At 36.4% G+C, this 24,551-nt stretch overlaps 1 pseudogene; it reads right to left on the bottom strand.

Moving 5' to 3' along the window:
- Positions 1–17,533: 17,533 nt before the first annotated feature.
- Positions 17,534–17,633, bottom strand: LOC125092730 (uncharacterized; annotated as a pseudogene).
- Between the last annotated feature and the right edge of the window lie 6,918 nt (positions 17,634–24,551).

Here is a 24,551-nt window from a genome sequence, read left to right as displayed (position 1 = left end):
TATTGTGAAAATGTCTATGCTACCTAAAGCAATCTACACATTTAATGCAATTCCTATCAAAGTACCATCCATTTTTTTCAAAGAAATGGAACAAATAATCCTATAATTTATATGGAACCAGAAAAGACCTCGAATAGCCAAAGGAATATTGAAAAAGAAAGCCAAAATTGGTGGCATCACAATTCCGGACTTCAAGCTCTATTACAAAGCTGTCATCATCAAGACAGCATGGTACTGGCACAAAAACAGACACATAGATCAATGGAACAGAATAGAGAGCCCAGAAATGGACCCTCAATTCTATGGTCAACTCAACTTCGACAAAGCAGGAAAGAATGCCCAATGGAACAAAGACAGGCTCTTCAATAAATGGTGTTGCGAAAATTGGACAGCCACATGCAGAAAAATGAAATTGGATCATTTCCTTACACCACACACGAAAATAGACTCAAAATGGATGAAGGATCTCAATGTGAGAAAGGAATCCATCAAAATCCTCGAGGAGAACTCAGGCAGCAACCTCTTCGACCTCAGCCGCAGCAACATCTTCCTAGGAACATCACCAAAGGCAAGGGAAGCAAGGGCAAAAATGAACTATTGGGATTTTATCAAGATAAAAAGATTTTGCACAGTAAAGGAAACAGTGAACAAAACCAAAAGACAACTGACAGAATGGGAGAAGATATTTGCAAATGACATATCAGATAAAGGGCTAGTGTCCAAAATCTATAAAGAACTTAGCAAACTCAACACCCAAAGAACAAATAATCCAATCAAGAAATGGGCAGAGGACATGAACAGACATTTCTGCAAAGAAGACATCCAGATGGCCATCAGACACATGAAAAAGTGCTCCACATCACTCGGCATCAGGGAAATACAAATCAAAACCACCATGAGATATCACCTCACACCAGTCAGAATGGCTAAAATTAACAAGTCAGGAAATGACAGATGCTGGCGAGGATGCGGAGAAAGGGGAACCCTCCTACACTGTTGGTGGGAATGCAAGCTGGTGCAACCACTCTGGAAAACAGCATGGAGGTTCCTCAAAATGTGGAAAATAGAACTACCCTATGACCCTGCAATTGCACTGCTGGGTATTTACCCTAAAGATACAAACGTAGGGATCCGAATGGGCACGTGCACCCGAATGTTTATAGCAGCAATGTCTACAATAGCCAAACTATGGAAAGAACCTCGATGTCCATCAACAGACAAATGGATAAGGAAGATGTGGTATATATACACAATGGAATACTATGCAGCCATCAAAAGAAATGAAATCTTGCCATTTTTGACGCCGTGGATGGAACTAGAGGGTATCATGCTTAGCGAAATAAGTCAATCGGAGAAAGACAACTATCATATGATCTCCCTGATATGAGGGAGAGGAGATGCAACATGGGGGGTTGAGGGGGTAGGAGAAGAGTAAATGAAACAAGATGGGATTGGGAGGGAGACGAACCATAAGTGACTCTTATTCTCACAAAACAAACTGAGGGTTGATGGGGGAGGGGGTTGGGAGAGGGGGGTGGGGTTATGGATATTGGGAAGGGTATGTGCTATGGTGAGTGCTGTGAAGTGTGTAAACCTGGTGATTCACAGACCTGTACCCCTGCGGATAAAAATATATTATATGTTTATAAAAAATAAAATTAAAAAAAGAATATAATGAAAATGTGGCAATAAATATATAGAATATCAATTATTTTAAATGTGTATATTTTAGTAAAAAGATATAGGGTGACTGAATGGATTAAAAGAATATAAGGCCATCTATATGCTGTCACTTATTATGATGACCTTTGTCTAATATATAGAATTGTTGAATAATTTTATTTTACACCTAAAACTAGCATATTTAAGTTACACTTGGGTAAACAACAGCAAAATAAAATGAAATATCACTTCACATCAGTCAGAATAGCTAGTATTAAAAAAATCAAAGCACAATGAAGTTGTGGATGTTGTCAAAGATGTGAGGAAAGTGAGATTTTTGTACATTGTTTTTGAGAACAAGAATTCATGCATCCACTGTGGAAAACAGTGTGGAGTGTCCTTGGAAAATTGAAAATAGAAATAAAATTACAATATAATCTAATATTCCACATTTGGGTATATATTCTAAGAAAACAAGCCCACCAATATGAAAAGATATATGCATATGCACCAGCATGTTGATTGCAGCATTATTTGCAGTAGCCAAGATACATCTATATCACCTGCTAAATTAAAGGAGTGTATGTATATACACATATACATATATATGTACATGTACATTTACATATATCTGAAATAATATTCAATGAAATAATGTTAAGCAATAAAAAAACTACATCTTGTCATTCGTGACAGAGCAAGAGGATATTATGCTAAGTGAAATAAGTGAGAGAGGGAGACAAATACCATGGATTTCACTTACATGTGGAACCTAATAAACAAAAGAAATAAACAATCAAAACAAAACAGACTCATAAACACAGAGAATAAACTTGTTTCCAAGAAGGGAGGCAGGTGAATGAATGGGCAACATAGGTGAAAGAGACTATGAGTTACAAACTTTTGGTTATAAAATAAATCACAGGGGTGTTAAGCATAACACCGGGAATATGGTCAGTGATATTGCAATAACTATTATTATATGGTGATTGATAGTAACCATTCCAACGGTGATTGTTTGGTAATGTATAGAAATGTTGAATCACAAAGTTGTACACCCAAAACTAAGATGACATGTCATGTACTTCAATACAGAAAGTAAATGAAAAGCAGAGAAAGACACAGAAAATGGTAAAGCCTAAGATGCTGGAACACATGCATTCCCTTATTGGTCAGCATGAAGCATCTCTAAGATACCTTCAAGTTAAAGCTTAAGTCAAATAATTGAAAAAAAAAATACTCGTCTACTATTAGTATGCATGTATGCAAATAAATACCTTAGGATGAAATGATGACTAAACACCACATACTCACAAAGCACACATTTATGTTTATTATTAGAACAACGTAATATAAGAACAATTATCAAGGGTCAAGTTTAACTGCATGGCTTTTCAAACTGAAGTGCTGAAAAGAATGTGTACATTCTCAGCATATAATCAACGAGTACAGCAAAACATGGGAGCAGGGAATGGGAAGAGAGCACAGCTCTGGACTTTCTTGAATCTGGAACCTGGCAGTTAGGCCTCATGGGGCCCTAATACCACAACATAAAATTTCCAAGCCAAAGGGGTTCCAGGCCCTATAGAGAATGGTTACAAGGATTGCTGAAGAGTTGGCTTCTTTTGTGCTTTTGAGAAGACCTGGTTTACTTCTGAATGTTCAATTCTTAAGTCCTTTGTTTCACATGCTGCAGATATGAGACACTGAAAATTATCCTGAATGTCAAAACTAATTATGCTTTGCGAGGGAATAAAGGCACATTATCAAAATGCAACTCTTTGGGGCAAAGCATGTCTCATTAAACCATAGGTATTATTTCCAAGATTTCCCCTTTCATGTCAGCACATTGTTTTATTTAATTTTTAATTTAATTGTAAGCAGGCTTAAGTTTTCGGGGTAGAAAACAATGCACCAGTAACTTTTAAAATACTTTGCAAAAAAGTTAAAAGATAAGAAACATTAGCCAAGAATATCCTCACTCTCCCAGTTGGCTTAATCTCAGAGTTATAGGTTAAGATGTCATTTTAAGGAGATCATTATGTTTCATACTAGTAAGGCATTGATGGCTATAAATATTGCAACATAGCAAGAATTGCAATTCAGAAATCCTTCCAGATGAGTGGAAACTTTACTCTACTGTAATCAACCAGAGTGCCAGGGTCTTGTTGGCAGCCAAAAGCACTATACAAACAAGTAAGATGAAAAATCCTATCAGACATTTCATTATCTCCAATCACTAAGGAATGGGTAGTAGCATCTAGGAAAGTTTAAAATCCACTGACCATACAAAGCAAAGCAGGGTACTGCACTGACAATAGCCAGAGCTCCCGAAAGAGAAATCAGGTACCTGGTTAAAATAACGTAAGGAGAATATGTAAATTGAGTGGAAACCATATTTCAGTGAGTCACGAAGGTATTTTAGGATTATAGTTAATTTATTTTTCATAAACTCTCTGTGAAGCCGCAGGTCATTTCTTCATATTTTTGAAATTAATAGGTTTTGGGGCACCTGGGTGGCTCAGTGGGTGGAGCCTTTGCCTTCAGCTCGGGTCATGATCTCAGGGTCCTGTGATTGAGCCCAACAGTGGGCTCTCTGCTCAGCGGGGAGAGTGCTTCTCCCCCAATCTCTCTGCCTGTCTCTCTGCCTGCTTGTGATGTCTGTCAGTTAAATAAATAAATAAAATAAAATTAAATTAAATAAAATTAATAGATTTTATCTATAGAGCAATTTTGGGTTCGTGGCCAAATAGAGTACAAAGAACACAATTCCCACACACTGCCTATTCACACACACATATAACCTCCCCACTGTTTCCATCCTGTACCACTGTAGTACATTTATTACAACAGAGATACCTACACTGACACACGATTATCATTCCAAGTCTATAATTTTTTTTATTTATTTTCAGCATAACAGAATTTATTGTTTATGCACCACTCCTAGTGCTCATGCAATACGTGCACTCCTTAATACCCACCACCTGGATCCCACAACCTCCCATCCCCTGCCCCTTTAAAAACCTCAGATTGTTTTTCAGAGTCCATAGTCTCTCATGGTTCACCTCCCCTTCCAATTTTCCTCAACTCCCTTCTCTCCATCTCCCTATGTCCTCCATGTTATTTGTTACGCTCCACAATAAGTGAAACCATATGATAATTGACTCTCTCTGTTTGACTTATTTCACTCAGCATAATCTCTTCCAGTCCCATCCATGTTGCTACAAAAGTTGGGTATTCATCCTTTCTGATAGAGGCATAATACTCCATAGTGTATATGGACCACATCTTCCTTATCCATTTGTCTGTTGAAGGGCATCTTGGTTCTTTCCAGTTTGGCAACCTTGACTTATTGCTATAAGCATTGGGGTACAGATGCCCCTTCTTTTCACTACATCTGTATCTTTGGGTAAATACCCAGTAGTGCAATTTCAGGGTCATAGGGAAGCTCTATTTTAGATTTCTTGAGAAATCTCCACACTATTCACCAAAGTGGCTGCACCGACTTGCATTCCCACCAACAGTGTAAGAGGGTTCCCATTTCTCCACATCTCTCCAACACATTTTGTTTCCTGTCTTGCTAATTTTGGCCGTTCTAACTGGTGTAAGGTGATATCTCAATGTGGTTTTCATTTGAATCTCCCTGATGGCTAGTGATGATGAACATATTTTCATGTGTCTGATAGCCATTTATATGTCTTCATTGGAGAAGTGTCTGTTCATATCTTCTGCCCATTTCTTGATATGATTATCTGTTTTGTGTGTGTCGAGTTTGAGGAGTTCTTTATAGATCCTGGATATCAACCTTTTGTCTGTACTGTCATTTGCAAATATCTTCTACCATTCCGTGGTTTGCCTCTTGGTTTTGTTGATGATTTCCTTTGCTGTGCAGAAGCTTTTGATCTTGATGAAGTCCCCAAAGTTCATTTTCTTTTTTATTTTTATTTTTTAAATTTATTTTCAGCGTAACAGTATTCATTGTTATTGCACCACACCCAGTGCTCCATGCAATCTGTGCCCTCTCCAATACCCACAACCTGGTTCCCCCACTCCCACCTCCCACCCATTCAAAACCCCCAGATGTTCTTCAGAGTCCATAGTCTCTCATGGTTCACCTCCCCTTCAAATTTCCCTCATCTCCCTTCTCCTCTCTAACTCCCCTTGTTCTCCATGCTATTTGCTATGCTCCACAAATAATTGAAACCATATAATTGACTCTCTCTGCTTGACTTATTTTCGCTTTTGTTTCCTTTGCCTTTGGAGACATATCTTGAACAAAGTTGCTGTGGCTGATATAGAAGAGGTTACTGCCTCTGTTCTCCTCTAGGATTCTGATGGATTCCTGTCTCAAAATGAGGTCTTTTATCCATTTCAAGTTTATCTTTGTGTATGGTATCAGAGAATGGTCAAGTTTCATTCTTCTACATATAGCTGTCCAGTTTTCTGAGCACCATTTATTTTTTTATTTTTTTAAAATATTTTATTTATTTATTTGACAGAGAGAGATCACAAGTAGATGGACAGGCAGGCAGAGAGAGAGCGGGGAGGGAAGCAGGATCTCCGCCGAGCAGAGAACCTGATGCGGGACTCGATCCAGGACCCTGAGATCATGACCTGAGCCGAAGGCAGCGGCTTAACCCACTGAGCCACCCAGGCGCCCATGAGCACCATTTATTGAAGAAACTGTCTTTTTTCCACTCTATATTTTTTCCTGTTTTATTGGAGATTATTTGACCATAGAGTTGAGGGTCCATATCTGGGCTCTCTACTCTGTTCTACTGGTCTATGCGTCTGTTTTTATGCCAGTACCACGCTGTCTTGGTGATCACAGCTTTGGAGTAAAGCTTGAAATCAGGTAACGTGATGCCCCCAGTTTTATTTTTGTTTTTCAACATTTCCTTAGTGATTGGGGGTTTCTTCTGATTCCATACAAACTTTAGGATTATTTGCTTGAGCTCTTTGAAAACTACCGGTGGAATTTTGATCAGAATGGTTTTAAAAGTATAGATTGCTCTAGGCAATATAAACATTTTAACAATGTTTGTTCTTCTGATCCAAAAGCAAGGAATGGTCTTCCATCTTCTTGTGTCTTCTTCAATTTCTTTCATGAGTGTTCTGTAGTTCCTTGAGTACAGATCCTTTACCTCTTCAGTTAGGTTTATTCCCAGGTATCTTATGGTTCTTGGTGCTATAGTAAATGGAATCGATTATCTGTTTTCCCTTTCTGTATTTTCATCATTAGTGTATAAGAAAGCCACTGATTCCTGTACATTGACTTTGTATCCTGCCATGTTACTGAATTTGTGTCTGAGTTCTAGCAGTTTGGGGGTGGAGTCTTTTGGGTTTTCCATATAAAGAATCATGTCCTCTGTGAAGAGAGAGAGTTTGACTTCTTCATTGACAGTTTGGATACCTTTTATTTCTCTTTGTTGTCTAATTGCTGTTGCTAGGACTTCTAATACTATTTTCAACAAGAATGGTGAGAGTGGGCATCCTTGTCGTGTTCCTGATCTCAACAGGAAAGCTGCAAGGTTTTTCCCATTGAGGATGATATTTGCTGTGAGTCTTTCATAGATAAGATTTTATGAAGTTCAGGAATGTTCCCTCTATCCCTATACTTTGAAGTGCTTTAATCAGGAACGGATGCTGGATTTTGTCAAATGCTTTTTCTGCATCAATTGAGAGGACCATGTGGTTCTTCTCTCTTCTCTTATTGATTTGTTCTATCACATTCATTGATTTGTGAATGTTCAACCATCCTTGTAACCCAGGGGTGAATCCCACCTGGTCATGGTGGATAATCTTTTTAATGTGCTGTTGGATCACGTTTGCTAGGATCCTGTTGAGAATCTCAGCATCCATATTCATCAGTGATATTGGTCTGAAATTCTCCTTTTTGGTAGGGTCTTTGCCTGGTTTGGGGATCAGGGTAATGCTAACTTCATTAAAAGAGTTTGGAAGTTTTCCTTCTGCTTCAATTTTTTGAAACAGCTTCAGGATAATAGGTGTTATTTCTTCTTTGAAAGTTTGGTAAGATTCCCCAGGGAATCCGTCAGGTCCTGGGCTCTTGTTTTTTGGGAGTTTTTTGATCACTGCTTCAATCTTGTTACTAGATATTGGTCTATTCACATTGTCATTTTCTTCCTGGTTCAATTTTGGGAGTTTATAGTTTTCCAGGGATGCATCCATTTCATCTAGGTTGCTTAGCTTATTGGCATATAACTGTTGATAATAACTTCTGATGATTGTTTCTACTTCCTTGGTGTTAGTTGTGATCTCTCCCTTTTCATTCATAATTTTATGAATTTGGGCTTTCTCTCTTTTCTTTTGGATTAGTGTAGCCAATGGTTTATCAATCTTATTGATTCTTTCAAAAAACCAGCTTCTAGTTTCATTGATTCATTCTACTGTATCTACCCCATTGATCTCAGCTTTAATCTTGATTATTTCCCTTCTTATGTGGGCAGTTGGCTTAATTCATTGTTGCTTCTCCAGTTCCTTAAGGTGTAGAGAGAGCTGGTGTGTTCTGTATTTTTTTTATTTTTTTGAGGGAGGCTTAGATGGCTATGTATTTCCCTTTTAGGGCTGCCTTTGCTGTATCCCATAGGTTTTGGTCCAAAGTGTGGTCATTCTCATTGGTTTCCATGAATTGTTTCAGATCTTTGATCTCCTGGTTGATCCAAGCATTCTTAAGCAAGGTGTTCTTTAGCTTCCAGGTGTTTGAGTTCTTTCCAAACTTCTCCTTGTGATTGAGCTCCAGTTTCAAAGCATTGTGATCTGAGAATATTCAGGGGATAATCTCAGTCTTTTGGTATCGGTTGAGTCCTGATTTGTGACCCAATATGTGGTTCTATTCTGGAAAAGGTTCCATGTGCACTTGAGAAAAATCTGTATTCTGTTGTTTTAGGATGGAATGTTCTGTATATATCTATGAGGCCCATCTGGTCCAACGTGTCATTCAATGCTCTTGTTTCATTATTGATTTTCTGCTTCAATGATCTGTCTATTACTGAGAGAGGCATGTTAAGATCTCCTACTATTAATGTATTCATATCAATATGACTCTTTATCTTGATTAATAGTTTTCTTATGTAATTGGCTGCTCCCATATTGGGGGCATAGATATTTACAATTGTTATATCATCTTGGTGGATAGTCCCTTTTAGAATGATGTAGCATCCTTCTGTAACTCTGACTACAGTCTTTAGTTTAAAATCTAATTTGTCTGACATGAGAATCACTACCCTGGCCTTCTTTTGAGGCCCATTGGCATGAAAGATGTTTCTCCATCTCTTCACTTTCAGTATGGGTGTATCTTACGTTAAAAATGGGTCTCTTATAGAGAACAAATGGATGGGTCCTGTCGTTTTATCCAATCTGCAGCCCTGTGCCATTTTATGGGCGCATTTAGGCCATTCACATTGAGAGTGATTATTGATAGATACGTTTTTATTGACATCGTGTTACCTTTGACGTCTTTCTTTCTTTAGGTTGTCTCTATGATTCTGTTCAATGCTATTCTTAGGATTTTTCCTCTTTTATAGAATCCCCCTTAATATTTCCTGCAGTGTCGGCTTGGTGGTTGCAGCGTCCTTTAAGGCTTGCCGGTCTTGGAAACTCTATCTCTCCATCCATCCATTTTGAATGTCAGTCTTGCTGGATAAAGTATTCTTGGCTGCATGTTCTTCTCATTTCATGCCCTGAATATATCTTCCCAGCCCTTTCTGGCTTGTCAGGTCTCTTTGGACATGTATGACATTATTCTGATGGGCTTTCATCTACATAAGGATCTTCTTTGCCTAACTGCTTTCAAGAGGGTCTGCCTACAATTATAATTCTTCATTCTTACTTTTAGGTGTCTCGAGGACATGTGGGAATCTAAAATTTTGGGGAGAAACAGTTCTGCCTTAGTACATGAACACTGGTTCCATTCGGAGATTGGGAAATTTTTCATGGAGAACTTGTTCCACTCTATCTTCTAGACTTCTTTCTTTCTCCTCCCCTTTGGGGATTCCAATAATTCTGACATTGTAACGTTTCATGGCATCATTTATTTCCCTGATTCTGTTTTTGTGGCTTCTAAGCTGTTTGTTCCAGGCTTCCTCCTGATCCTTTCTCCTCATCTGTTTGTCCTCCAGATCACTAATTCTATCTTCTGTCTCAGTTACCCTAGCTTTGAGAGAATTTAGATTGGATTGGAACTCATTGAGAGCATTGTGAACATCATCCCTGGTGGCTCTCAGTTCTGCCCTAATCAATTCCATTTGGTCATCCATGGCTTTCTCCATCCTAGCTATTGCCTGGATAATTGTTAGCCTGAATTATCTTTCTGACATGTTGTCTATGTTGATAGCCATTAGCTCTGTTGCAGAAGGCCCATCCTCTGAATTTTTCTTCTGTTTGGCATTCCTCCTCCTAGTCATTTTGGTGAGAGATGGCTGAACAGATGTAGCTGGTGTTTTGACCATGGTGCAATCAAAGGTGCACCCTGGAACACTTCTGAGCAATCAAGAATCCCCACCCAAACAAAAGAAAAGAGAGAGAGAGAAAAATGAAAAGAAAAAGAAAAAAGAGAGAGACAGAGAGAGAGACAGGAAAAAAAAGTAAGATAATAGAGAAGGCTCACCCCAAATGGGCCCCAAGGTAAGATTTATGAAGTATGCAAACAAAAAGAGACAACAAAAAGACTGATAAAAGTATATGAGAAAAAAATATATATATATATATATATATATATGCAAAAAAAAAAAAAAAGAACTTCGTCAAAATGAACCCCAAGTATAAGATTTATATACTATCAGAACAAACACAAATACACAGAAACACTGGTGGAAGAAAAAGATGGGAGAGTGGTTATAAATTCTCAGTGTGGGCGAGGAAGGTTATTTTGATTCTTCCTGGGTGTATCTTGATATCTTTTTTAAAGGACTCACTTTTCTAAGGTAAAGGGGGACCTAAATTAGAGGTAACATTGATTGGGAAAGGGAATTAACTTGAAGTTTAACTCTATATGAATATTAAATAATAATAATAATAATAAAGAATACGCTAAATTAAACTAAACTCAACTAAAATTTAAAAAATTTTAAAAATAGAAAAGCAAAAGAAAAACACGGGTATATGTATCAAAAAGTTCAGGTTCAAAGGTTATTATAGAATTTGATGTACTGGACATCTCGCTGTGATGATAAAATAGGTTAAAAATATCTATATAAAAATAATGAACTAAAATACTGGGAACGAATTGAAAATAAAAGATGTATCTATGAAGTAATGGTGGTTGTTCTCTTGTCGTTTTTAATTTTTTTCTTTTTTTTTTTTCCTGGTTTGCTTTCTGGTGGAGGGGCCTGCCACATGGGTTTTCAGGCAGTGTTCCCTGAGTTAAGTCCTCCCACTCCCTCAAGGGGGTGAGCTCTGAGGTAACCGGTTTTTCAGGCTTTTGTTCTCTGGAGGTTGTTTGTTTGTTTGTTTGTTTGTTTGTTTGTTTTTCACTCGCCTTGGCAGCTTTTGATGTTTTTTTTTTTTTTTTTTTTTTTTTTTTTTTTGGAGGTTTAGAGGAAAGCAAACTGCACCCAGACTTCCCTCTCAGAGAGAAAACTCAGTCTGTCCCCTCTGGTTGCCTCAGAGCACTTAAGTTCCCTCTTGGTTGCTGGCAGAGCACGTTCTGAGTTGTGATTCCTGAGGACACAGGAACTCCTGCTTGTACCCAAAACCACGACAGTGACAGCTATCTGGGCAGCTCCAGACCACCAGAGAGGTTCCAAGCAGTGATCACACCCTGAGATTTTCCTACTGGCCGAGGCTGGGAATGCCTGGTCTTTCTGGTCTGAGACCGCTGGGCTGGCGCCTGTGCTCACCTCTCTCAGGGGAGGGGGTGGGGCTGATTCAGGCTCTGATAGCACTGCATGGCACTCATGTGGGGACTACTAAAAGGCTGTGCTTCTGCCAGCTGGTGAGGCTCCCAGCCCCTCACGGGAGCCAGACCCCATGTGCTTTCAGGCATGCTGGTGGTTCAGGGACCAAGACCTGGTTTCTCTGCTGCACTCTGTCTGGCTCAGTGCCAGGGATGGCTGTCCTGGGTCCGGGAACTTAAGCTCCTGTCTCTAACCGCCCTGATTCCCACAATTTCCCCCCTTGATCCTTTGCTCTTTTTGAGTGCTTCCAACCAGATTCCAAGTTAATGCTGGTCCCCAGATGCAAGGCACTGTAGTACTGTGGTATTACTTTCCAAGGGGTCACTTCTGATGGCTCCCTCCCCCTTTTGTTTATCTTCTGATATCACTCTGATGTTCCCACTCTGCTTTACCTGCTCACTGGCATCTTCTGCCAGTAGAGATCCAGACATGTAGAGATCCAGACATGTATAATTCTGATCTCAGTCTGATTTCATGGATGATCAGTGTCCCAAGGCCATAATTTTAATTACAGTTCATTTTTTGGTGCTATGTATTCTGTAAGTCTTGACAAATGTACAAGAGGCACCCACCATTTTAGTATCATACAGAATAGTTTCACTATATCCCAAATCCTCTGGATTCTTTCTATTCTTCCCTTCTTTGTCTTACATACTTACTCTCTGGTGATTAATACTCTTTTTGGTCTCCATAGTTTGCTTTTTCTAGAACTTTTCAGAATGGCTTTTTTTTCATTTGGTAGAATACATTTTAAATTCTTTCATGTCTTCACGGATTATTTCTTCTTAACATTGAATTCTGTTCCATTGTCCAAATGTACCTAAGTTTATGTATTTATTTAATTGTGAAAGGATACCTTAGTTGAATCCAAGTTTTGGCAATTATGAGTAAAACTATTTGCACATAAGTTTTCAACTTATTTGCATATAATCAAAGGAGCACTATTGCCAGATCATATTATAAGTGTATGTTTAGTTTAAAAAAAAAAAAAAAGAAAGAAAGAAACTCCTAAACTATCTTGCAAAGTGGCTGGACCATTTTATATTTGACATGCAATGAGTGAGAATTTGTATTCCACCTCTCTGTCAGCTTTTGGTGTTGTCAGTGTTGTGCTTTTAAGCCATTCTAATGAGAGTGTACTACTAGTATTATGTTGTTTTAATATGCATGTTTCTGATGACCTATAATCTGCCCCAACTTTTCATACAAAAAATTACCATCTTTGTATCTTTTTAGGGCAGGTTTCTCTATAGATCTTTGAACATTTTTAAATTGGGTTGTTCATTTTTTATAGTGTCTTTGAATACTGGGTACTACTCCTTTTTCAAATATATCTTTTTTTATTTTATTTATTTATTTTTATTTTTATATATATATTTTTTCAGCATAACAGTATTCCTTGTTTTTGCACCACACCCAGTGCTCCATGCAATCCGAGCCCTCTCCAATACCCACCACCTGGTTCTCCCAACCTCCCAACCCCACCCCTTCAAACCCCTCAGATTGTTTTTCAGATATATCTTTTACAAATATTTTTTCAACCTGTGGCTTCTCATTTTTTTTTTTAATATTGTCTCTCAAACAGTGGAAGTTTAATTATGATGATGTTTAGCTTAATTACTCTTTAATGGATTATGTCTTTGTTGGTGTTTCTAATCTATCCCTACACCTAAGATTATTAATATTTTTTCCATAAGTTATCATGTAGGGATTTTATAGCTTCACATTTTATATCCACCTATAATACGTTCTGAGTTAATTTTTAAGTTGACCTCTCTTTCTTTCCACCCTTTCTTCCTCCCTTCATTCTTTCCCTCTTTCCTTCTTTCCTTTTCTCCTCCCTTCCTTCTTTTTCTCCCTCCTTCCTTCCATTCCTCCCCTTCCCTTCCCTTTCCTTTTCAAATGTGAATGCCCTGTGGCTCCTGCAACATTTGTTGAAAAGACTATTTTGGCCTCTTGTATTGCCCTTGCTCCTCTATTGAAGACAAGTTGGATATATTGAGGTAGGTCTATTTTGGACTTCCTATCCTGTTCCATTAATCCATCTGTTCTTTCATCAATATCAATCCATCCAAATTACTGAAATTTTATAATATATGTCTTAAACTTGGATATGTCAGCTCTCCAAATTTGCTTTTCTTCAATATTGGTGTTAGCTTCTTAGCGTCATCTCCTTTTCCATATTAAGTTTGGAATGAATTTATTGGATCTGCACAATAATTTGGTGGGGCTTAGATTTGGATTACATTGAATCCATATATCCATTTGCAAACAACTGACGTTTTGAAAATATTAACTCTCCCTGTTCATGAATGGGGAAAATGTATTTATTTCTCCTTTGATTTTGGTTATCAGAATTGTTTTAGTTTTGCTCCTAGATCTTGTACATATTTCATTAGATTCATTGCCTTTTTTTAGTAAAGATATTTATTTATTTATTTATTTATTTATTTATTTATTTATTTGACAGAGAGAGATCACAAGTAGGCAGAGAGGCAGATAGAGAGACAGGAGGAAACAGACTCCCTACCAAGCAGAGTGTCCAATGCAGGGCTCGATACAAGGATCCTGGGATCATGATCAGATCCAAGGGCAGAGGCTTTAACCCACTCATCCACTCAGGTGCCCCTAGATTCATTTTCTAAGTATTTTATTATTTTGGTTGAAGTGTAATGTAATATAAATGATATTGTATTTTTAACTTTAAGTTCCACAGGTTTGCTGCTTGTAAACAGATCAGTGATTTGACTTTTTTAAAACACTAACCTTGTATCCTGCAACCATGTTATAACTGTTTATTGGTTCTAGGAGTTGTTTTTTTTCCTAATTCTTTCTTATCTCCTACAGAGATGCTCATGTCAGGTGTGAATGAAGACAGTTTTTCTTCCATATATATATATATAGAATTATATATATATATATACATATATATATGTATATATATATTTATTATTATTATTATTATTATTATTATTATTATTATTATTATTATTATTATATCTTTTCTTTAGCACATTAGCCAGAATTTTCAAAATATTAAGAACCAATTGTGGGACATAAATGTGTCATTGTTTATGACTGTAGTAGGAAAGATTCAAGTTTTTCACCATTAAGCATGAATTTACTTGTACGTTTTTTGGTAATATTCCTTATGTTCATGAACATAGACTATCTTTCCATTTCTTTATATTGTCTTCAGTTTCTTTCATCAGTGTTTTCTGGCTTTCAGAGTGCTGGTATTTCATCAAATTGGTTAGATTTATTTATCTGTATCTTATTGATTTTGGTGCAATTGCAAATGGAATTATTTTCTTTACTGCTCTTTCTACTACTTCATTATTAGTGTATAGAAATGCAACAGATTTCTGCACAATGGTATTATATCCTGTGATACTGAATTCATCTATCAGTTCCAGGAGTTCTGTGGTGGCATCTTCTAGGTTTTCTATACAGTGTATCATGTCACCTGCAAACAGTGAAAGTTTTATTTCTCCCTTACAAATTCAAATGTCTTTTATTTTGTCTCACTGCTATAGGTAGGACTTCCAGTACTATTTTGACTTTAAGACTTGAGAGTGAATATCCCTGCCCTTTTCCTGATCTTTGAGGAAATAAATATTCTCAGTTCTCATCATTAAGTATGTTAGCTGTGGGTTTGTCACATATGACACTTATTATGAGGAGGTACATTCCCTCTAAATTTGCATTGTTGATTTCATGTCAATATCATGAGTGGATATTGTATTTTGTCAAATGTTTTATTTTCTGTACCTATTGAAATGATCATATAGCTTTTATTCTTTCTCTTATTGAAGTGATGTATCATATTGACTGATTTGCAAGTATTGAACTACGGTTACGTCCTGGGAATAAGTTCCACTTTATTGTGGAGAATGATTTTTTTAATGTATTGTTGGATTCAGATTGCTAATCTTTTGTTGAACTTTCTTGCATTAAGCATCATCAGAGATATTAGCCTGTGGTTCTCCATTTTTTGTTTTGTTTTTGGTGTCTTTATGTCGTTTAGGTATCAAGGTAACACTGGTCTCAGGGAATGAATTTGGAGATCCTTCTTTCTCTAAGAATAGTACGGTAATATGTTCTAACTCTTCTAACTCTTCTTTGAATGTTTGGTAGAATTCACCTGTGGAGCCATCTGACCCTGGACTTCTTGTTTGTTGGGAGATTGTCATTTCAATCTCCTTGTGGAATATTGATGTTGTCAAGTATTTTATTTCTTCCTGCTTCAGTTTTGGCAGGCTATTTATCTAGGAATTTATCGATTTCTTTTATGTTAATTTGTTGGCATAGTTTTGTTTTTTTTTTTGTTTTGTTTTTATGTTTTGTTTTGTTTTAATTTATTTTCAGTGTACCAGAATTCATTGCTTATGAAACACACCCAGTGCCCCAACGACTGGAAGAGATTATGCTGAGTGAAGTAAGTCAAACAAAGAGGGTCAATTGTCATACGGTTTTACTTATTTATGGAACATAAGAAATAACATGAGGGACATGGAGAGATGGAGAGGAAAAGGTAGTTGAGGGAAATTGGAGGGGAAGATGAACTGTGAAAGACTATGGACTTTGAAAAACAATCTGAGTGTTTTGAAGGGGCAGGGGGTGGGAAGTTGGGCATAGTTTTTTTTTTTTCATAATAGTCTCTTACAGTTGTATTTCTGTGTTATTGGTTATTTCTCCACTTTCTGATTTTGACTGCCTTCCTTCTTTCCTTCCTCGGTCTCTTCCCCCCTCCCTTGGCCCTTCCTTCCGTTTTTTTTCTTTTATGAGCCTTGCTGAAGATTTATCAATTTTGTTGTTCTTTTCAAAGAAACAGTTCCTGATTTCAATGATCTGTTCTGTTTTGTTTAGTATCTCTATCATTTATTTCTGCTCTAATCTTTATTATTTCTTTCCTTCTGCTGGTTTGGGTTTTGTTTGTTGTTCATTTCCTGAACTTCTTTGGGTAGAAGACTAGGGTTGTTTATTTGGGATTTGTCTTTCTTCTTATGGTAGGTCTGTATTACTATATACTTCCCTCTTAGGGCCACTTTTGTTGCATCCCAAAGGATTTGGATGTTTGCATTTTAATTTTTGCATGTTTCCATATACTTTTTGATTTCTTCTTTGATATCTTGGTTGACCCATTTATTACTTATTAGCATGATATTGAACCTTCATGTACTTGTGGTCCTTCCAGATTTCTTCTTGTGTTTGATTTCTGGTTTCATAGCATTATGGTTAAACACACACACACACACACACACACACACACACACACACACACACGGCATGACTTCTAGCGTTCTGAATTTGTTGAAGTTGGTTTTGTGATCCAGTATTGTTATCTATTCTGGAGAATTCTCCAGGTGCACCTGAAAAGAATGTGTATTCTGCTGTTTCAAGGTGAAATATTCACAGTATACCTCTTAAGTCCATTTAGTCCAATGTATCATTCAAAGCTATTGTTCCCATGTTGATTTTCTGTTTGGGTCATGTATCCAACTATGTTAGTCAGGTGTTGAAGTCCCCTATTAAGGTTGTAATATAAAGGGTTAGTTCCTTTATGTTTGTTATTAACTGCTTATGTCTTGGGGTGCTCCCATGTTGAGTGCATAAATATTTACAATTGTTATATATAATCTTGTTGAACTGTCTCGTTTATTATTTTATAGTGTCCTTCTTTGTCCCTAGTTAGAGATTTTGTTTTAAACTCTAATTTGCCCAAGTATTGCTACTCCAGCTTTGTTTTGATGTTCATTTGAACAAATAATATTTCTCTATCCCATCACTTGCAAACTAAAGGTGTCTTTAGGTCTAAAATAAGTCTCTTGTGGGCAGCATACTTTTGGGATTCTATGCTTCTATCCCATCTGTCACCTTATGTCTTTTGATTGGAGCAGTTTGTCCATTCCCATTCAAAGTAACAATAGGAAGTTATATATTTCCTTTCATTTAAAAACATGGAGCACTTAACGAATTTTGGTGTCATCCTTGTGTGGGGTATACTAAGCTTCTCTGTATTTTCTAATTTTACCCTGTGTGCTGCCAAAGCAACCACTGTTTTGTTTCTTACATGACTCCTTTCTTCCCTTCCTTAGTAATATTGCATTTTAACATGTATTGCATATATATATATATATATATATATATATATATATATATATATATATATTACATACAGAATATAAAAAAATATAAATTGGAAGGGGAGGTGAACCATGAAGACTATGGACTCTGAAAAACAATCTGAGGAGTTTGAAGGGGTGGGGGATAGGATTTGGGGGGAACCAGGTGGTGGGTATTAGAGAGGGCACAGATTGCCTGGAGCAGTGTGTGGTGCCAAAACAATGAATACTGTTATGCTGAAAATAAATAAAACAAATAAATAAATAAATAAATAGTGGTTTTATATATATTTGCATATGTGTTATATATTGTTTTATTTGTATTTTGGGGGGGTTTGCAATAGAGTTTTCAATATACATTGACAAATCATAAAAATCTACTTTTAAATAATGTATTCACTTCACAGGTATTGCAGTTTCTTTATAATAAAATTTCCTAATTTGTCCCTCTCATCTCTAGTACTAGTGTTCTCCTTCATTTAACTTATGCAGTAGCTTAAATAATCAAATACATTATCTCTATTATTATTTTGGCCAAACTGTTTTGTGTTACATCAATTTTGAAAAATGAGCTATTTTACCCTCACTTATCCACTTCATATTACCTTGTAATACTCTTTGTTTGTGTCTATCTGTTTCAGACATATATCATTTTTCCTCTTTTTAAAAACAAAACAAAACAAAACTTTTTTTTAAAAAATCATGCAAGGTAGATCTACTGAGAACTACTTTCAGTTTTTGACAAAATATTTTCCCTTTACTTTTGAAGAATTTCACATGGCACAAAATCCTTTTTGCTCTCCTGGCTTCTGAGAAGGTGAATGTAATTCTTATATTATTTATCTATAGGTAATTCTGTCCTATTGCTTCTTTGAAGAATTTTTATCATTAAATTTTTGCAGTGAAAATTAATGGACCAAGAAGGAGGCTCAGAGCACTTTGGGATTTTTGATCTTGTGTCTGACATTAATGGGGGGGAAGGTGCACAAGTTACATCATAATTATTTCAAATATTGCTTGTGTTCCTTTTTCCCCCCTTTTTCTGGTATTCCTTTATACCTATGTTATACCTCTTGTACATGTCCCAGCTTTTGGATATTCCATTCCTTTTCTTTATTTCCTATTCTTTTCTATTTTCACCTTGGTTTTCAATTTGTGTGTTTCTATCATCAAATGCTCAAGCTCAGATATTCTTCTCAAATGATGTACACTAATGAATCCACCACAGACATTCTTTATTTTTGTCTGTAATAATATTGACTTCTAGAATTTTTTTCTTAGAATTTTTATCTGTTACATTATCCATCTGTTCTCACCTTTTCTTGGCTTTTACCATAATGATCTTAGCATATTAATCATAGGCTTTTAAATTCCCTGGCCTCACAATACTAACATTCCAGCCATATTGTTTCTGGTTTTAGTTCTTTCAAACTGTACTATTTGCCTTTTGTCATGTCTTCTAAGGTTTTGTTGCAAGGTGTATATGATATGTTAGCTAAAATTGCAGTGACTACATTTTAAGTCATTGGGTGGTAAAGTCTGTGGGAGGACATTTAATAGTTATATGATGAAAACGAACAAATACAGAGAATGACTGTATTCTCTATATGCATACATATTTGCATGCATAGAATAACTTTTAAAAAGTCGCATAACAATTCAATTGCTTACCAAGTGATGAATGGAAAAAATATGGTGCATGTGTATAATGTAATGTTATTTAACTAAAAAAAAAAAAAGAATTATCCATGTTAAAATACGAGTGAAACTTCAAAACATGCTATGTAAGAGATGTTGAACACAGAAGATTAAATACTATATAATTTCTTTCATATGACTATCCCCAAATGGGCAAATTTGAGAGAGATAAAGTGATTAGTATTTGACAAGGACCCAGGGGACACAGAAAAATGCAGGATTATTGGTTAATGACTATAAGCTTTCTCTTTGAATTGTACATGTTAAATGGGTGAAATTCACCCATATATATATATATATATATATATATATATATATATATATATATGTTGTATTTCAATAAAACTATTATTAAAAAGCAACAGAAAATCTTATACAACCAAATGAATTAGATTACCTGATCTTCACCCATATGGAGCGATTGTATGCTTAAGACAACCATGCTATCATTGTAGTTTTACTGACCCAGTTTTGAAATTATGTTTATATAAAATTCATGTGTCATGCATAAATTATTTTGTGGTCTTTTTCTTTAATCCTGTTTATCCCTGTTCCATAACCTATTCTGTTCTTGTCATTAATGTAGGCAATTCAGATAAATCTAATAAATAGCAATTGTTTGACTTCAGTATAGATCTAACTTTCCCTTGGCACATGGATGGACTTCAACCGCATCTGTAAAAACTCAAAAGGAGTTTTTTCCTACTCTTTAATTTTACATAATGCTTATTAAGAACAAATTAAGATAGGTGATAACCAATGAAATTTGTTATAAATAAAAGTAATGAAGGCTTTAGCATTGAAATTCTACCATTGAAAATATATGTGATAATGATTTTCTGAGAGTCTCATCAATACCTACCTGTGTAAAGAAGGTGCAGTGGATGTCCTATGTACAATGTATCAACTTGAGGTGGATGTTTCACTTTTCTTAAATGAGTGTGAATTTCCAAAGAAGGTAGGATACAGAAATTTGAACATTTTTAAAAATCTTTATTGGCTCTACAGCCTCAGTTGGCCTCATCTCCCTTCCATCAGGTATAAACAAGATATCCATTAATTAAAAGTGGTTTGTGTTGATGAATGGATACATATGTGAAGTGTGGTATAGATAGATTTACAATGAAATGTCAGCCGTGAAAGAAAATGAGATCTTGCCATTTGCAACAACATGGATGGACCTAGAGGGTATAATGTTCCATGGATGGAGGCAGACAGAGAACAACAAATACAAATAACAATAAATAAAACAAATACAAATAAGAAATAAAGTGAAATATGATTTCAATTATATGTGGAACCTAAAAAAAATGAACAAAGAAACAAAAAGAACAGAAACAAATTCATATGTATAGAAAACAAATGAGTGGTTGCAAGAGAGAAGATAGGTGGGAGAATGGGTAAAATAGATGAAGAGGGTCAACAGGTATGAATTTCTAGTTATAAAGGATATATCATGGGGATAAAAATGCAATACCACAATGTTGTAGAGTGGCACATTGTTACACTTGTGCTACTCCAAGTTATTTTTCTTCACTATATTTCATGTCATTTAATGTATTAGCAGTGTACCTTATACAAAAGAAAAGACTTTTAGCTTCAAGCAATATTGACCGAATGAGATATTACCACTATAAAATTTTAAGTAATATCAAAAAATGTTGGAATATAATGATTTTAATAAATAACATAAAGTAAATAAAATAAAAGTGAAAAGTTATCATATATTCCATTTTAATTCTACTTATTTATTGGCAATAGTTGTATGCAAACAAACTGCTCCATGGATAAATTTCCAAACTTTTATTAAATTTATTTCTGTAGAAAAGGAACACATTTGTGAGATTGTGATTGGTAGAACATTCAGGGAACTATCTAGCCATTTGTAAGTTAGAGAGAAATAAAGACCTTTAAATAGTTGGTCTACTAGACTCTATTCCACAGAAGTACATTTTTTTTGTATTTTCTCATAATTTTTTTTATATAATGTAATTTTTTTAAATTTTATTTTTTATAAACATATAATATATTATTATCCCCAGGGGTACAGGTCTCTGATCACCAGGTTTACACACTTCACAGCACTCACCATAGCACATACCCTTCCCAATATCCATAACCCCACCCCCCTCTCCCAACCCCCTCCCCCATCAACCCTCAGTTTGTTTTGTGAGATTAAGAGTCACTTATGGTTTGTCTCCCTCCCAATCCCTTCTGTTTCATTTATTCTTCTCCTACCCCCTTAACCCCCCATGCTGCATCTCCTCTCCCTCATATCAGGGAGATCATATGATAGTTGTCTTTCTCCGATTGACTTATTTCGCTAAGCATGATACCCTCTAGTTCCATCCACGGCGTCGCAAATGGCAAGATTTCATTTCTTTTAATGGCTGCATAGTATTCCATTGTGTATATATACCACATCTTCTTTATCCATTCGTCTGTTGATGGACATCGAGGTTCTTTCCATAGTTTGGCTATTGTAGACATTGCTGCTATAAACATTCGGGTGCACGTGCCCCTTCGGATCCCTACGTTTGTATCTTTAGGGTAAATACCCAGCAGTGCAATTGCAGGGTCATAGGGAAGTTCTATTTTCCACATTTTGAGGAACCTCCATGCTGTTTTCCAGAGTGGTTGCACCAGCTTGCATTCCCACCAACAGTGTAGGAGGGTTCCCCTTTCTCCGCATCCTCGCCAGCATCTGTCATTTCCTGACTTGTTAATTTTAGCCATTCTGACTGGTGTGAGGTGATATCTCATGGTGGTTTTGATTTGTATTTCCCTGATGCCGAGTGATGTGGAGCACTTTTTCATGTGTCTGTTGGCCATCTGGATGTCTTCTTTGCAGAAATGTCTGTTCATGTCCTCTGCCCATTTCTTGATTGGATTATTTGTTCTTTGGGTGTTGAGTTTGCTAAGTTCTTTATAGATTTTGGACACTAGCCCTTAATCTGATATGTCGTTTGCAAATATCTTCTCCCATTTTGTCAGTTGTCTTTTGGTTTTGTTCACTGTTTCCTTTGCTGTGCAAAAGCTTTTGATCTTGATAAAATCCCAAAAGTTCATTTTTGCCCTTGCTTCCCTTGCCTTTGGCGAAGTTCCTAGGAAGATGTTGCTGCAGCTGAGGTCAAAGAGGTTTCTGCCTGTGTTCTCCTCGAGGATTTTGATGGATTCCTTTCTCACATTGAGATCCTTCATCCATTTTGAGTCTATTTTCGTGTGTGGTGTAAGGAAATGATCCAATTTCATTTTTCTGCATGTGGCTGTCCAATTTTCCCAACACCATTTATTGAAGAGCCTGTCTTTGTTCCATTGGACATTCTTTCCTGCTTTGTCGAAGATGAGTTGACCATAGAGTTGAGGGTCCATTTCTGGGCTCTCTATTCTGTTCCATTGATCTATGTGTCTGTTTCTGTGCCAGTACCATGCTGTCTTGATGATGACAGATTTGTAATAGAGCTTGAAGTCCGGCATTGTGATGCCACCGACTTTGGCTTTCTTTTTCAATATTCCTTTGGCTATTCGAGGTCTTTTCTGGTTCCATATAAATTTTAGGATTATTTGTTCCATTTCTTTGAAAAAAAAAATTGGATGGTACTTTGATAGGAATTGCATTAAATGTGTAGATTGCTTTAGGTAGCATAGACATTTTCACAATATTTATTCTTCCAATCCAGGAGCATGGAACATTTTTCCATTTCTTTGTGTCTTCCTCAATTTCTTTCATGAGTACTTTATAGTTTTCTGAGTATAGATTCTTAGTCTCTTTGGTTAGGTTTATTCCCAGGTATCTTATAGTTTTGGGTGCAATTGTCAATGGGATGGACTCCTTAATTTCTCTTTCTTCTGTCTTGTTGTTGGTGTAGAGAAATGCAACTGATTTCTGTGCATTGATTTTATATGCTGACACTTGACTGAATTCCTGTACAAGTTCTAGCAGTTTTGGAGTGGAGTCTTTTGGGTTTTCCACATAGAGTATCATATCATCTGCGAAGAGTGATAGTTTGACTTCTTCTTTGCCGATTTGGATGCCTTTAATTTCCTTTTGTTGTCTGATTGCTGAGGCTAGGACTTCTAGTACTATGTTGAATAGCAGTGGTGATAACGGACATCCCTGCCGTGTTCCTGACCTTAGCGGAAAAGCTTTCAGTTTTTCTCCATTGAGAATGATATTTGCGGTGGGTTTTTCATAGATGGCTTTGATAATATTGAGGTGCGTGCCCTCTATCCCTACACTTTGAAGAGTTTTGATCAGGAAGGGATGCTGTACTTTGTCAAATGCTTTTTCAGCATCTATGGAGAGTATCATATGGTTCTTGTTCTTTCTTTTATTAATGTGTTGTATCACATTGATTGATTTGCGGATGTTGAACCAAGCTTGCAGCCCTGGAATAAATCCCACTTGGTCGTGGTGAATAATCCTTTTAATGTACTGTTGAATCCTATTGGCTAGTATTTTGGCGAGAATTTTTGCATCTGTGTTCATCAAGGATATTGGTCTGTAGTTCTCTCTTTTGACGGGATCCTTGTCTGGTTTTGGGATCAAGGTGATGCTGGCCTCATAAAATGAGTTTGGAAGTTCTGCTTACATTTCTATTTTTTGGAACAGTTTCAGGAGAATAGGAATTAATTCTTCTTTAAGTGTTTGGTAGAATTCTCCCGGGAAGCCATCTGGCCCCGGGCTTTTGCTTGTTTGGAGATTTTTGATGACTCTTTCAATCTCCTTACTGGTTATGGGTCTGTTCAGGCTTTCTATTTCTTCCTGGTTCAGTTGTGGTAGTTTATATGTCTCTAGGAATGCATCCATTTCTTCCAGATTGTCAAATTTGTTGGCGTAGTGTTGCTCATAGTATGTTCTTATAATTGTCTGTATTTCTTTGGTGTTTGTTGTGATGTCTCCTCTTTCATTCATGATTTTATTTATTTGAGTCCTTTCTCTTTTCTTTTTGATAAGTCTGGCCAGGGGTTTATCAATCTTATTAATTCTTTCAAAGAACCAGCTCCTAGTTTCGTTGATTTGTTCTATTTTTTTTTTTTTTTTTGGTTTCTATTTCATGATTTCTGCTCTGATCTTTATGATTTCTCTTCTCCTGCTGGGTTTACGCTTTCTTTCTTGTTCTTTTTCCAGCTCTTTTAGGTGTAGGGT

Source organism: Lutra lutra, unplaced genomic scaffold, assembly GCF_902655055.1.
Source record: "Lutra lutra unplaced genomic scaffold, mLutLut1.2, whole genome shotgun sequence".
NCBI classification, from domain to species: Eukaryota; Metazoa; Chordata; class Mammalia; order Carnivora; family Mustelidae; genus Lutra; species Lutra lutra.
Note: the sequence above shows the minus strand (reverse complement) of the source record. Positions and strands in the feature narration are given on the sequence as shown.